Genomic DNA, 13,532 nt, shown 5'->3' with positions numbered 1-13,532 from the left:
ATATCATATACACCTAGGATGACTTGAGGGCGAGTAAATTATGGGCTAATTTTCATTTTTGGGTGAACTATCGCTTTAAGCACAATAAGTCAAGAAAAATAACTTAATGTAGTGCACATGCTGACTTACACAGCTAAAGTGCACAAACAGAAAACCAATTCAGTTGTCTTTCTTTTGTCAAAATGACCATTGTGAAGAGTATTCATGTAAACAGTTGGTTATGTCTCAAGTGAACATAAATAGTTGGGTGTAAACTAGATGTTTATTAGTATAATCAGTATAATTAGCAGCCTAATATACTTATTGCTCTCTGTGCCATTAATGCTAATCAAACATAAGAGACAATTACTTCTGCTCTTGACTAAATACCTATTACAATGCGTTCACACAAAGCGTCGATACTTGATGGAGGGCGTGTCTGAAGCTTGGTGTTGACAATTGTCATAGTGACAACAGCCAATCACATTACTTCCAGCTTGGACTGCAACGTGCTAGGATATTTGCATAAAGGTGATCTGATTGGCTGACGTCTTCGTTGGCGCTTGAAAAGTTGAAAATGCCTGCCGCAAGCAACGCCATTGATGCAACAACCCAAATTCAGTTCGGCAACGCATGACATCAGCCATTCAAAGTAAATGAAAAAATCGTTAGCGCAACGCCCCGTGTGAATGCACCGTTATAGCTTTAATAAGAACAGATTTATATATAAGTCATACAGGGAAGACAGTGAAGTATTTTATTTTTATATTTGATTATTTAATATCTTTACCGTTTCTAACTACTAGGCTACGTTTTGTTTCTTACCAATTCTGATTTAGCATCAGGATTCATCTTCAGCTCAGCCTCCAGGCACTGGAGAGACTCTACATCTTTTACAGGAAGACGATCTTTGAACTTGGCCCCATCATGGACATCAGGCCTTGGGCGATGTGTTGACTGTAGAATTCTCATAATTATATTTTTCTGGTCAAGAAGCATTTCTTGTTTTGTCAATATCTCCCTCAGCAAAACTGAAAGAAATAAACATGCATATTAGCTGACTGACACATCAATCAAGTCAATGTGTTGCATTAGGACTTGATATATTCTCCAGAACAGATTAGACAATTTAATAGATTATTTTCCATATGTCCAAATAACATTATTCTCTACAACCATTCATCGTAGATATTAATCAAGAGTATTACATCTGTGTTAACTTTAAAGTTGCACATTTGTATAACATACTTTGTAGTGGTTGGTTTCTCCTTACGACAGATTCTGAGCCTGCTGGCTGTAAGTAATCCAACTCGGTTATCTAAACCTGGCTGGCTATTTCGCTGGAAGTTTCACTGCCCTTGTGAAGCTCCCCTCTTAGGCATGGCCAGACACATTGGTCACCATCTACCCAACAGCTAGGCACCACTTCCACCTCATTTGTTTCCAAAAAAGAAACAATATGAAACATGCCTATTGAACAAAAAAAAGAAAAGAAAAATAACTTATAACAGAGTCTTATAACATCACATACAGTTCACATACTCGAAGATAGATAAACAAAGATAAACTATATTGTGATCATTCAATTGTATATATATATATATATATATATATATATATATATATATATATATATATATATATATATATATATTAAATTACTCAAATAAGAATTCAGTCATAGCACCAATAGGTTATGACAGTTTGGGGTTCATATTTGTGAAAGGTTAGAGAATGTAATTGCAACATAATTGATATGTGATTGTTGCAAAAAATCTCTGACTGCACAATCACACTGTGGCATGTAATTATTTATTTATCTTAAATAAAGGGGAGAGAATGGTCCAAATGCATGCACAAGCAGTCAATTGAAAATTTGTATTATTAATTTACAATTGATAACACTTTACAATAAGGTTTTATTTGTTAACAAACATTAGTTAATGTACTAACTAACATGAACTAACCATGACTGATAGCCTACATTTCTTACTGTATTTGGTAATCTTTAATAACATTAGTTAATAGAAATACAGCAGTTCATTGTTTGTTCATAGTTCACCGTGCATACAGTAACGTTAACAAGTACAATTTCTGATTTGAATGAGTTCAAATTAACATTAACACATGAATACATGCTGTAGAAGTGCAGTTCATGAACAAGGTATCATAATCAGGTATTGTATCTAAAGTCAGAATTTTGGTATTGTGACAAGACAACATTCAACTTTATTTTAAAGAGGGAAAAGTCATGAGAAAAAGTCTTGGTCGAATATCATTTCAGAGTTAAATAAAAAGATACAATAATGCACACGTATTCATTTGTTTATTCTTGATGCCATTTTTATTAATATTATGATTAGTTAAATTATTGTGAACACTTTAGGATTTAGGTTTTATGACGAACAGTAACACCGACGTCGGACCGCGTCGCCTGAATTCACATCATATGATACTATTTTAAGTGTACGACAGTGTACTGTTGATTTAGCAAACACATCTGAATTTAAAACGGCAAACCAGCGGACCGCTGTATTGGTAAATTAAACTGAAGAGAAAACTAACGTAATTCGACCCACTCCTCAATGAAACGAATAACTAAATACTTAATAACATGCAGTATTGACACATAATGCTGCATATTTCAATTATATAACTTTAAAGTGGCAAAACATCACTTACCTGAATGTACACAGTCGTGAGAAGAAAAGCAGAGTAAATGGCGCCCGCTGCCCGGGTTCTCAGTCTAATTCGCGCCGTAGTTTCACTCCACCAATAGGAGGGAGGATGCATAGCAACCTGATGTGTGGAACGGCGGATGTCTGCCGCATTTGATTTCAGGATTCCTGTGTTTTTCCATGTTTAAGCCAAATGTTTACCACAAGTCTGTGTTTCTAACTGTGTGCCATAGCTCAACCACATATGGTTCTCACGTGTTCGTTGTTATCTGGGCCATATACCTCAAAATGATTTGTGAACCAAGAGAGCATTTCCCACAGATTTTAAAGTTATGGCAAAACAAATATGGTCCCAATTTGGCCCATATTTGGTCAGCCATGCCACATCTAGGCCATATGTGCCAGATAATACCCACATGTGGCCCAAACGTAATTGCTATCTGGGGAGTGGCTAGTGTGCAGCCGAAATAACGTTACACTCGCAAATGGCGGTTGTTAATGGCAAACCCTGATTATTATCCCTTAAATGTCACCCTAGTCTTGTCTGAATTTGTTCGTTCGCTTCACGTTATTATTTCCCAGACGTAGGTTTGGTATTGAGGTCAAAGTCCACTTGCCTTGCGTTCGTAGTTTTGAAGTGTTCCCCCTATTACAGCGACTTTCTTCTGGCATGTTTCCAGACAGGGTGACCATCTTAGATTAAGTTTCCCTCAGGACTTTTGTAAAAGCCAAAATATGACCACGCCTCAGATTTGGTCCTTTTAGAAGGCAGAACAATCCCCCGAGTGCTGTCACTGCTTTCTGCCATTTCTCCTCATTCAGAAAACAGCGGTGCGCCAGACTGACGCTGACTGGACAAGATTTACCACGAGTTTTCACAACCGTGATAATCACACGCGGTTTTAATGATAATAAAATTTTATACCATATTACTAACCGTCACTAAATTTTATCGTGGTTTATCGTGAAACCGGTAATTGTTTCATCCCTACTCATATTAAAGAAGAGAAAGCTGCATAAAGAACAAGTCGAGCTCAACCTTGCCTACCATTCCTTAGTTCTGATGAGTTGTGCTAAACATAGATTCTTATTTCTTTAGACATTGTTTTCCAGGTATATAAACACACTCGTCCAAACGCAACTAGTTGAAACTTTGAAAAATGTATTCTACAAAAAATGGGTTGCAAACGATGACAAACGTTTCCATACTTCCTATTAAACTCAAAAGATATTGAAAAAACAACAGTTATATAAATACATTTCATTTTATAAATACATTTTATGATATTTATTATGTTAATAATTAGAATTAAATAATTAAATGTGAAGCGAATATAAAACGAAATTACGAAATGGAAAATCCTGTTAACAACTGGGCAAAACTTATGGAAATGCCTATAAATGCTCTGAATTTCTGCTGCCCATTTACATGATCAAGATAAGATAAGACTATTGATCCCAAGCTGGAGAAATTCGCTTGTTATAGCAGCTCCAGATAGGCCTACAACACAACAGATGGCAAACATACACATTAAATAAGAAATAGAGAAAAAGAGCATAATAAATAGGCTACAAAATACAGATTGATGTGAACATTGCACTCGTCGCGAAAAGGAGGTAATGGCACGGTGTAGAAATAAATACATTTTATTGCATAGGACGAAAGTTGCCAGAAAATCTTACTATATGCGCTATGAGCGTGTATTCAGTGCTGCAAGCAACATTTTCACTCCGTTAAGATCCTCGCAGAAACCAGACAAAGTGAACATGTTGGTTTTCCTGTCACGAAACATGAAGACCTAAAACTCATGTGCGGTTAACCGCCAAACCGCTAGATTAGTTGCTTCTTCACCGCAGTAAGAAAAAAATCCCATACCGTCACAGGAAGAGTACATGGAAGAGTAACTGCTGGAACTTGTGTTTCTTTTTAATCAGATAAAGTATATCGCACATACAGATCTATATTTCGAGCCAATCATTCATCATAGTAGCACAGCTTGTTTTATTAAGTTAGGAGCTATACAGGGAGTGCAGAATTATTAGGCACGTTGATTTTCTGATCATATTTTTTTTCCAGGCACATTTGACCAATTCCAAATCACAGTAATCCTAATAACTACTATTGATTTAGTATTTAATAATGTATAAGTGATATATAATTGTTCATGAAGGCTGGAAATGAAAATCACCTTATATTCAGGTGTGCAGAATTATTAGGCATGTTTTATTTTACAGATAAATTGAGCCAAAAAAGAGATTTAACTCAGACTGAAAAGTCAAAAAGTATTAAATGCCCATGAGAAGGATGCAATACTAATGCAATACTAGACATTGCAGTTAAGGCATGACCATTGGACAGTGAAATGCTCGTTGGGTCAGCAGGATCTGACAAAAACAGGTGGTGAAGAAAAGACACCTGTTAACTGCAAAAGAATTAAGAATTAAGGTGAAGAATTAAGGGTGAAACCATCAGGAACCCTTTAGTCTCCAGCGCCACCATTTTCCAGAGCTGCAACCTACCTGGAGTCTCCAGAAGTGCAAGGTGTCAGGATCTCAGAGACTTCAGTTAGGTAAAGAATCCTAAAAAATGACCCCCACTAAATAAGAATCATAAGCTGAAGTGTTGTAAAATACATGAAGAAGTTTTTTTTGGGAGTTCATTTTTAGTCCATCTCTGCAAAACGGACTTCAGGATGGACTAAAAATGAACTCCCAAAACGTACTGCCAGATTCTGGAAGATGAATTCTTCAAACAGTGGTACTAGAGGATGTGGTGGATCTGTCCATAAAGCCTATAAAAAAACCTTCTTCATGTATTTTACAACACTTCAGCTTGTGATTCTTATTTAGTGGGGGTCATTTTTTAGGATTCTTTACCTAACTGAAGTCTCTGAGATCCTGACACCTTGCACTTCTGGAGACTCCAGGTAGGTTGCAGCTTTGGAAAATGGTGGCGCTGGAGACTAAAGGGTTCCTGATGGTTTCACCCTTAATTCTTCACCTTAATTCTTAATTCTTTTGCAGTTAACAGGTATTGATATTGTTGGGAATATCAAACAAAGGCTAAAGGATGCTTCCAATGCCAGAAGTCAACATAGAACTGTTGAAAGAAAAGAGAGAACATTCAGATGAACATTCAGATGAGTTTTGCATGGTATAGTGAAATATATCTGTCTGCTTCATTTTATGGTTTTATTAACATTTACACAGATGGATCAAAAGACCAAAATGGTCATTGTGGTATAGGAATTTACATTCCTAAATTTAAAAAAGGTCTAATGTATAGACTAAATAATTACATTTCAGTATATTCTATTGAAATGACTGGCATAATAACAGCATTAAGGTGGATAGAAGAGATAAAACCATTAAAATCACTAATATGCTCAGATTCAATGACTGTATTGCAGAGTTTAGAAAGTGGAGTTTCAGTCAGAGAGGATTTAATAGTAGAGGTTAGAAATATATTGTTAAATATTCAAAAACTAGGAATAAAAGTTGTGTTCCAGCAAAAAATGTTGGGTTCCAGCACATATTGGAATTAGAGGGAAAAGGCAGACGATTTAGCCCAAAAAAAATCATTAAAAAATAAAGAAATAGAAATTAATGTTCAAATAGGGAAAGGAGAAGCGAAAGCTAAAATAAAATTAGAAATAACAAAGAAGTGGCAACAGGAATGGGAAACAGAACCTAAGGCTAGGCAATATTACAATATTCAGAAACATAATTCATATGAAAAATAGGAAGGAAGAAATAGTATACTCAAGATTAAGAATGGGACATACAGGATTGAATGCAACACTGAAGCTGGTAGGAAAAGGAAATGGTTTATGCACAGAATGTCAAACACAGGAAGATGTGAAACATGTTTTATTTAGATGTAGGAGAGACAGTGAGCAGAGACAAAGATGGCAAGAAATGGATGATAACATTGAGGATATTCTTGGGGAACAAGGGATGGAAAGTGAAAGAACTAGAAGCTTAATTATTTTCCTTAAACACAACTTTAATAAGAATATAATTTTTATATTTTTTATTTAAATAAACCCCCTTTTTGATTGAATGATCAAAGGTTTATTGCAATACTGTATACACTCCTGTACAGTAGGTGGCGGTATGCAAGAAATGAACGATGCAATCTGCAAAGAAACTAAAAGAAGCAGAAGGGACTTTTATTTTGCTCTTATTGTATGACGTCATAAGGCTGCGCCGCGCTCCTGCGTATGTTGTGATTCTGCTGAAGAAAGGTTTATGTTTTACGCTTTTAATGTGTTTTAAGCTTTTAAAGTGTTTAAGGCGACACAGAATGAATTATGTATTATTAAATGTAACACTTCATTGCTTTATCTAATATTTATCAGCGTTGTGTGAGTAAAGTAACAGAATAAACTCACGAGTAACAGAAGGAGCGGCTCATTTCGCTCTTTATCGTGAATCAGTTCAAACATGAGTTCAGTCTCTGAGTGACGAGAGAACCGGAGCTTTAGACTCTCCGAGTCAATTGAACCGATTGATTCACAACCAGTGATTTGAAGCGCTCTGTCTATCTCGATTTCTATAAATCATTAAATAGCTAAACTAATATATTAAGTGTCTGTATAATTTTATAATTTGCTTTCTTTTATTAATTTGTGTTAGTTTTGTGTTTTTGTCTCATCAGGTGATTTAAAGGGATAGTTAACCCAAAAATGAAAATTCTGTCATCATTTGTGACCCTGTCTGTGAAAACCCAGCTAAAGTCATTTTTTTTTGTGATTCACTGTTTTATACATAAAATCATCCTACATAATGTAAAGAACATTCTGTGAAAATATAACCTTGATATCTTTAATATTGACTTAAATATTGACCATGTCAAAAATTAGCTGAATTTCGGCCTCAGAAAATCATGATTTTGAGAAATTCCAATTTTAAAATCAGCTTATTTTTAAAATGGCAAAACATTTTAACCATTATTATATTATATTGGACACATTTATGGGGAAATTCTTAAGAGTTTTGTAAAACAAGTCTATTTATTATGATGTGCATGTCCAAAAAGCGTGAAACATTGAAATGAATGGGTGGACCACAAGAGCTTGATTTACCGAGTCAGTTCACTCTAATGATTTGTAGGCTATAACTTAATTAGTAAAATGAAATATTAGTAGAAAATGTCATTAATAGGCCTATATATATCCATTAATATATAAAACATCCATCTAAAATCTCACTGTGTAACATTTGGAGTAAATCCAGGACTAGGCCTAATGCCCTAACAAGTTAACAGGTCAGTCTCAAACTTTGTGCAGATAGTTAGTCATAACTGTGAATCTTCACTTGTCTCACAATTCGATTAGATTATGATTCATTAGGATTTTTTCATGGCTCATAAAGCACGTCCTGCACTTTGTTCTCATTCATGCAGGTTCTATTCGTATAGGCTACAAACCGAAACCAAAACATCAGACGCAAGAGCTTTGCTTCCGAAGGACACACGCAACTTTTTTTATATTAATATATAATACGGGTTCTTTATTTAGCCTACAAAAAACAGTAGCCCTATATTAATCATTATTAGTTAAACTATCAGCTGTTCTGTTCCTTGCGCTTCACTTGCCGCGGCCGCCCTGTCAGAGAGCGAATTCTATATATAAATATCTATTATAAAAATATTATGGTAGTCAATGGTTGCTCTATCTGCTTGGTTACAAACATTCTTTAAAATATCTTCCTTTGTGTTCAGCAGAACAGAGAAACTCATATAGGGTTGGAACAACTTGACGGTGAGTAAATAATGACAGAATTTTCATTTTTGGGCTAACTATCCCTTTAAGTCCATTAACTGAACTACTGAACTAGAGCTGATTGAGACACTCAGAGATTTTGTGTGGATTTGTTTGTTAATTATTCTCATCTTAAACAGGACAGAGTTTTCAAACACACAGAAAAACTCCTGGAGAAGCGACTGAGATCCACATGAGAAACTATTATAAAGATGCAGTTTATTAAAGAGGAGAGTGAAGACCTGAAGATTGAAGAAACATTGAGAGTGAAACATGAAGAAACTGAAGAACAAACAGAGAAAGAGGAGAGAGAAGACGTGAAGATTGAAGAAACATTGAGAGTGAAACATGAAGAAACTGAGGAACAAACAGAGAAAGAGGAGAGTGAAGGGATGAAGATTGAAGAAACATTGAGAGTGAAAGATGAAGAAACTGAGGAACAAACAGAGAAAGAGGAGAGTGAAGAGATGAAGATTGAAGAAACATTGAGAATGAAACATGAAGAAACTGAAGAACAAACAGAGAAAGAGGAGAGAGAAGACGTGAAGATTGAAGAAACATTGAGAGTGAAAGATGAAGAAACTGAAGAACAAACAGAGAAAGAGGAGAGTGAAGGGATGAAGATTGAAGAAACATTGAGAGTGAAAGATGAAGAAACTGAGGAACAAACAGAGAAAGAGGAGAGTGAAGAGATGAAGATTGAAGAAACATTGAGAATGAAACATGAAGAAACTGAAGAACAAACAGAGAAAGAGGAGAGAGAAGACGTGAAGATTGAAGAAACATTGAGAGTGAAAGATGAAGAAACTGAAGAACAAAAAGGTTGGTTTCATTCTCAAAGCTGAACTCATTTGATCATTATTAAAATGTGGACAGACATGTTTAGATCACATGACCAGATAAACACTAATGCTGCTTCAAGTGAACCTGTGAAGATCTGATGTCCATTTGTTACGACACATTAAATTAGAAAAAAAGATTTCCGTAATAGCCTTTTATAATTACTTGTGACATTAAACCCAAAATCTACTTCTGATTTGAAAACCATTAATTTGACACTTAATTATACTAGATAACAGTATCTAACACAATCTGTGTTTAACATAAAGCAAAGCATGAAATGTGACTGATCAGCTTTACATTGGTTGTCTATAAGGAATTTATTCCCTCATCCTCAAAAACGCTCTCTGTTTAGCTAACATGTACTATAGAAGATTTTGTCGTTGATATGGTCATTGATTTGGGGATTATGTGTGTAATCTGGAGGAAAGTGAGCAAGGGAAGTGTGTAAACATTTGATGTAAAACACTGAGTCCTGCAAGTGGGAGAGCGAAGCGCTAGTATTTCATGAAATGAGTGGAAATATTGAGCAGAGCTTGTCATTTGTAGTACGGGACAAATAGGGTTGACGACTTGACAGCTCAACAATAAACCTTAAGAAAACATTAGATCAAGTGTGAACTTGCAACAGAACGCATTTGATATTGTTTTACATTTGATTATTTTATTTATATCCAAAGAACTCTTTAGTAGCATATTTAGTGCACTTTAAAGGGATAGTTCTCCCAAAAAACAAAATGTCTGTCATCATTTACTCACCCTCATGATGTTCCAAACCTGTATGAGTTTCTTTGTTCTGCTGAACACAAAAGAGGATATTTTGAAGAAAGTTTGTACCCAGGCTGCTCTGGGGGCACCATTGACTTCCATAGTAGGAATTAATCTTCCTGTGTTCAACATAACAAAGAAATGTATGCATGTTTGGAACAACTTGAGGGTGAGTAAATGATGACAGAATTTTCATTTTTGGGTGAACTGTCCCTTTAAGCAGTCATTCTGAACCAGTAATCACTTTTTTGACAATATTTTTAAAAAATTAATTTACTTAAATTATGACTATATTATTATGTAATTATTTGTCCCAGTTTTATTTTTTTTAAATGTCATAAACTTTATACGACAGGATTATTTATGTATGATTAATGGCCTAGCTAAATGATAAATTAATAATAACATTAATTAGGCTATATTCTATTAATTAACTTGTCTAATGTCTAAAAAATATAATAATTCTGTCTGCCAAGCTTTGATAATGTATGGAATATTATATTAATATTACCTTTAGAAGCACGGATGTGTCTGTCAGCGCTGCTGCTTTAAGTCAGACAGTCTGAGACACTGAAATGCTGCTTCAAAGTGTGAAGTTCATCATGAGTTACTAATACTTTTTTTCTATTCAGCTCTATATCTGGAGATCCTCTGGCGTTCAAACGGTAGACACGAAGTGAGCTTGACATGTTTTTTTTTTTTTTTTAAACGTGCCTACAGCGCATGTTCTTGAGAGAGAATGTTCTTAAAAGCCGCTAAAAACGCAATCACGCGCAAATGAGCTTCTCTACTACTTATTGTGATATTGATTTCTTTATATTTGCTATCAGTATTCTCCACACTGCAAAATCCTTATGTGTTTATTGATCTATGTGTGGACCTATGTAAAATACGGGACAGGTCGCGTCCCGTATTGGTTTGATACGGGACTCGTCATTTTGCTTGTAAATACGGGACGATTATGTATTTCACGGGATGGGTGGCAACCCTTGGTACAAATGTACAAAAGGCAGACTAACAAGTCTGAGGGTCAGAATTCTAGCTGATAGACAGGTGTTCAAATACTTATTTGCAGCTGTATCATACAAATATATAGTTTAAAAAATCATACATTGTGATTTCTGGATTTTTTTTTTTTTCTGATTATGTCTCTCACAGTGGACATGCACTTACGATGACAATTTCAGACCCCTCCATGATTTCTAAGTGGGAGAACTTGCAAAATAGCGGGGTGTTCAAATACTTATTTTCCTCACTGTATAAGCCTTTCTGTGTCTGCAAAAGAGAGAAATGGTCTAAGACGGGCTATGTTTCTCAGGTGGAAAAATGCAGTTTTAGAGATGTGTTTTATGTGTGCTTCAAATGTTAACTGTGGATCTAAAATGACACCAAGATTTCGCACCTGATTACCGTGCTGGAATCAACAATCAAACTGATCTGCTTGGCCTTACGAGTAGCCGCCACTGTACCAATCTGCATCAATTCAGTGTTGGAGCCGTTCAGCTTCAGTAAGTTATTCTGCATCCAGATACTGATCTCTGCTAGACAACTACGCAAAGCTATTAATGACCAATGGACATCAGGACTAGTGGTGATGTAAATCGTCCGCATAGCAGTGATACCCAAGACCATATTTCCTGATGATCTACCCAAACGGAAGCATATAAATGTTAAATAAAATTGGACCCAATACTGAGCCCTGAGGAACTCCCTGTTGAACAAGCACGGTATCAGATTTGTAGTTACCCAGGCTAACAAACTGGGCACGATTCATTAAGTAAGACCGAAACCAACAGAGTACAGCTCCAGAAAGACCCAACCAATTTTCCAGCCTGTCAAGCAGAAGAGTGTGACATATAGTGTCAAAAGCAGCACTGAGGTCTAATAAGACCAAGATACTGCAGGCACCGGAATCTGCCGCAATAAGATAATTTACTACCCTAATTAAAGCGGTTTCAGTACTATGCACTCTTCTGAACCCTGATTGAAAAGGTTCAAAGAGACTGTTCAGTGCTAGGTGATTATTTAACTGAATGGCCACAACACACTCCAGAACTTTACCCAAGAATGGGAGGTTAGAAATGGGAGGTTAGATTGGCCGAAATTCTCTGCTCTCTGAACAGGGCCTGTCGCTGCCTCACAGATGCACAAATCACTTTTGCTCCACATTTCACGTAGTATATGGTGCATAAGTGAAAGCGCGTGGAACTTGTCATTTGAAGGCGAAAAGACTGCGTTTGAGACTCGTGGCAGCTGATTCAAGCAGTTGTAGTGATTGGACTTGTGATTGTATTAAAAAATATCCAAGAAAAGATGTATTTGTGACTAAATATTGTGTGCAACTCTCATTGCATGGATTCACATATTAATTTGCGGATTTTGCACCATATTCACTGTAGCAAAAATGTGAGCATATGAGTTTCTTGATGTGTGATTCGTAGAATAGGATTTGTGCACCTGCAGTGAAGAATGTGTGAAGGTGTAACTGTTGTGCTGTGTTTGTAGGTGAGAAAAAAAATCTACAAGTTTACAACTCCTAGAATATTTTTCTCTCTGACTTCAAATGTATTGATACACATGTGTGGACATGCTCTACAGCTACAAATTCCACTCTCACATGTGTTTAGTTTTTTTGCACCAAAAATACCTTCAGTTACAGGAAATTTTCTGAAGAGTATCAGAATGGACTTTATTAAGAGGCGGCAGATTGCACATTATTTGTTTGTTTTCTTTGTTTTGCAAATGGCACAACATTTAGTTTTTATTGTGAGTGCACAAAAATAGAAGTAGAAACGTAACAGATTATAATGATGTATAGCACTTGCCTGAATGACTAAAAGTAGTTTGAGTCCCTTTTGCACTGATAAGAAAAAAAGCGAATTGGTCATGCCAGACCTCTATAGGTTAATGCTTTACATGTGTCAATGGTTTTTATGCCTGTTGTGTTGTGCTATTGGTTAATTTTTGTATTTTTTCATAGACCTGATGCAGTTGAAAGAGGAGTGTGAAGTACTAAAGGAAATGGAAGAAAAAGATCAATATGAGAATGATCATGATTTCATAACTGAAGAAACATATTTTAGTTGCTCACAGACTGAAAAGACTTTTAAAAAAAGCAGAGAAAAAGCTGAAAAGAAAGAAACTATAAGTTCTTTCACCACCTTTCAGGGTAGAAAGAGTTTCAATCAACAAGGAAATCTTACAGACCACATGAGAACGCACACTAGAGAGAAACCCTACACGTGCCCTCATTGTGAAAAGAGTTTCAAACATAATGGAAAATTTCAAGACCACTTAAGAACTCACACTGGAGAGAAGCCGTTCACCTGCAAACAGTGTGGAAAAAGTTTCAATAGAAAAGGAACCCTTAATATACACATGAGAGTTCACTCTGGAGAGAAGCCTTACACCTGCCAACAATGTGGAAAGTGTTTCAGACAGAAAAGGACCCTTGACAGTCACATAAGGATTCACTCTGGAGAGAAGCCTTACACCTGCCAAC

The sequence above is a fragment of the Gobio gobio genome, assembly GCF_949357685.1.
Source record: "Gobio gobio genome assembly, chromosome: 1".
Classification (NCBI taxonomy): domain Eukaryota; kingdom Metazoa; phylum Chordata; class Actinopteri; order Cypriniformes; family Gobionidae; genus Gobio; species Gobio gobio.
The sequence above is the reverse complement of the archived record's forward strand: the minus strand, read 5'-3'. Positions refer to the sequence as shown.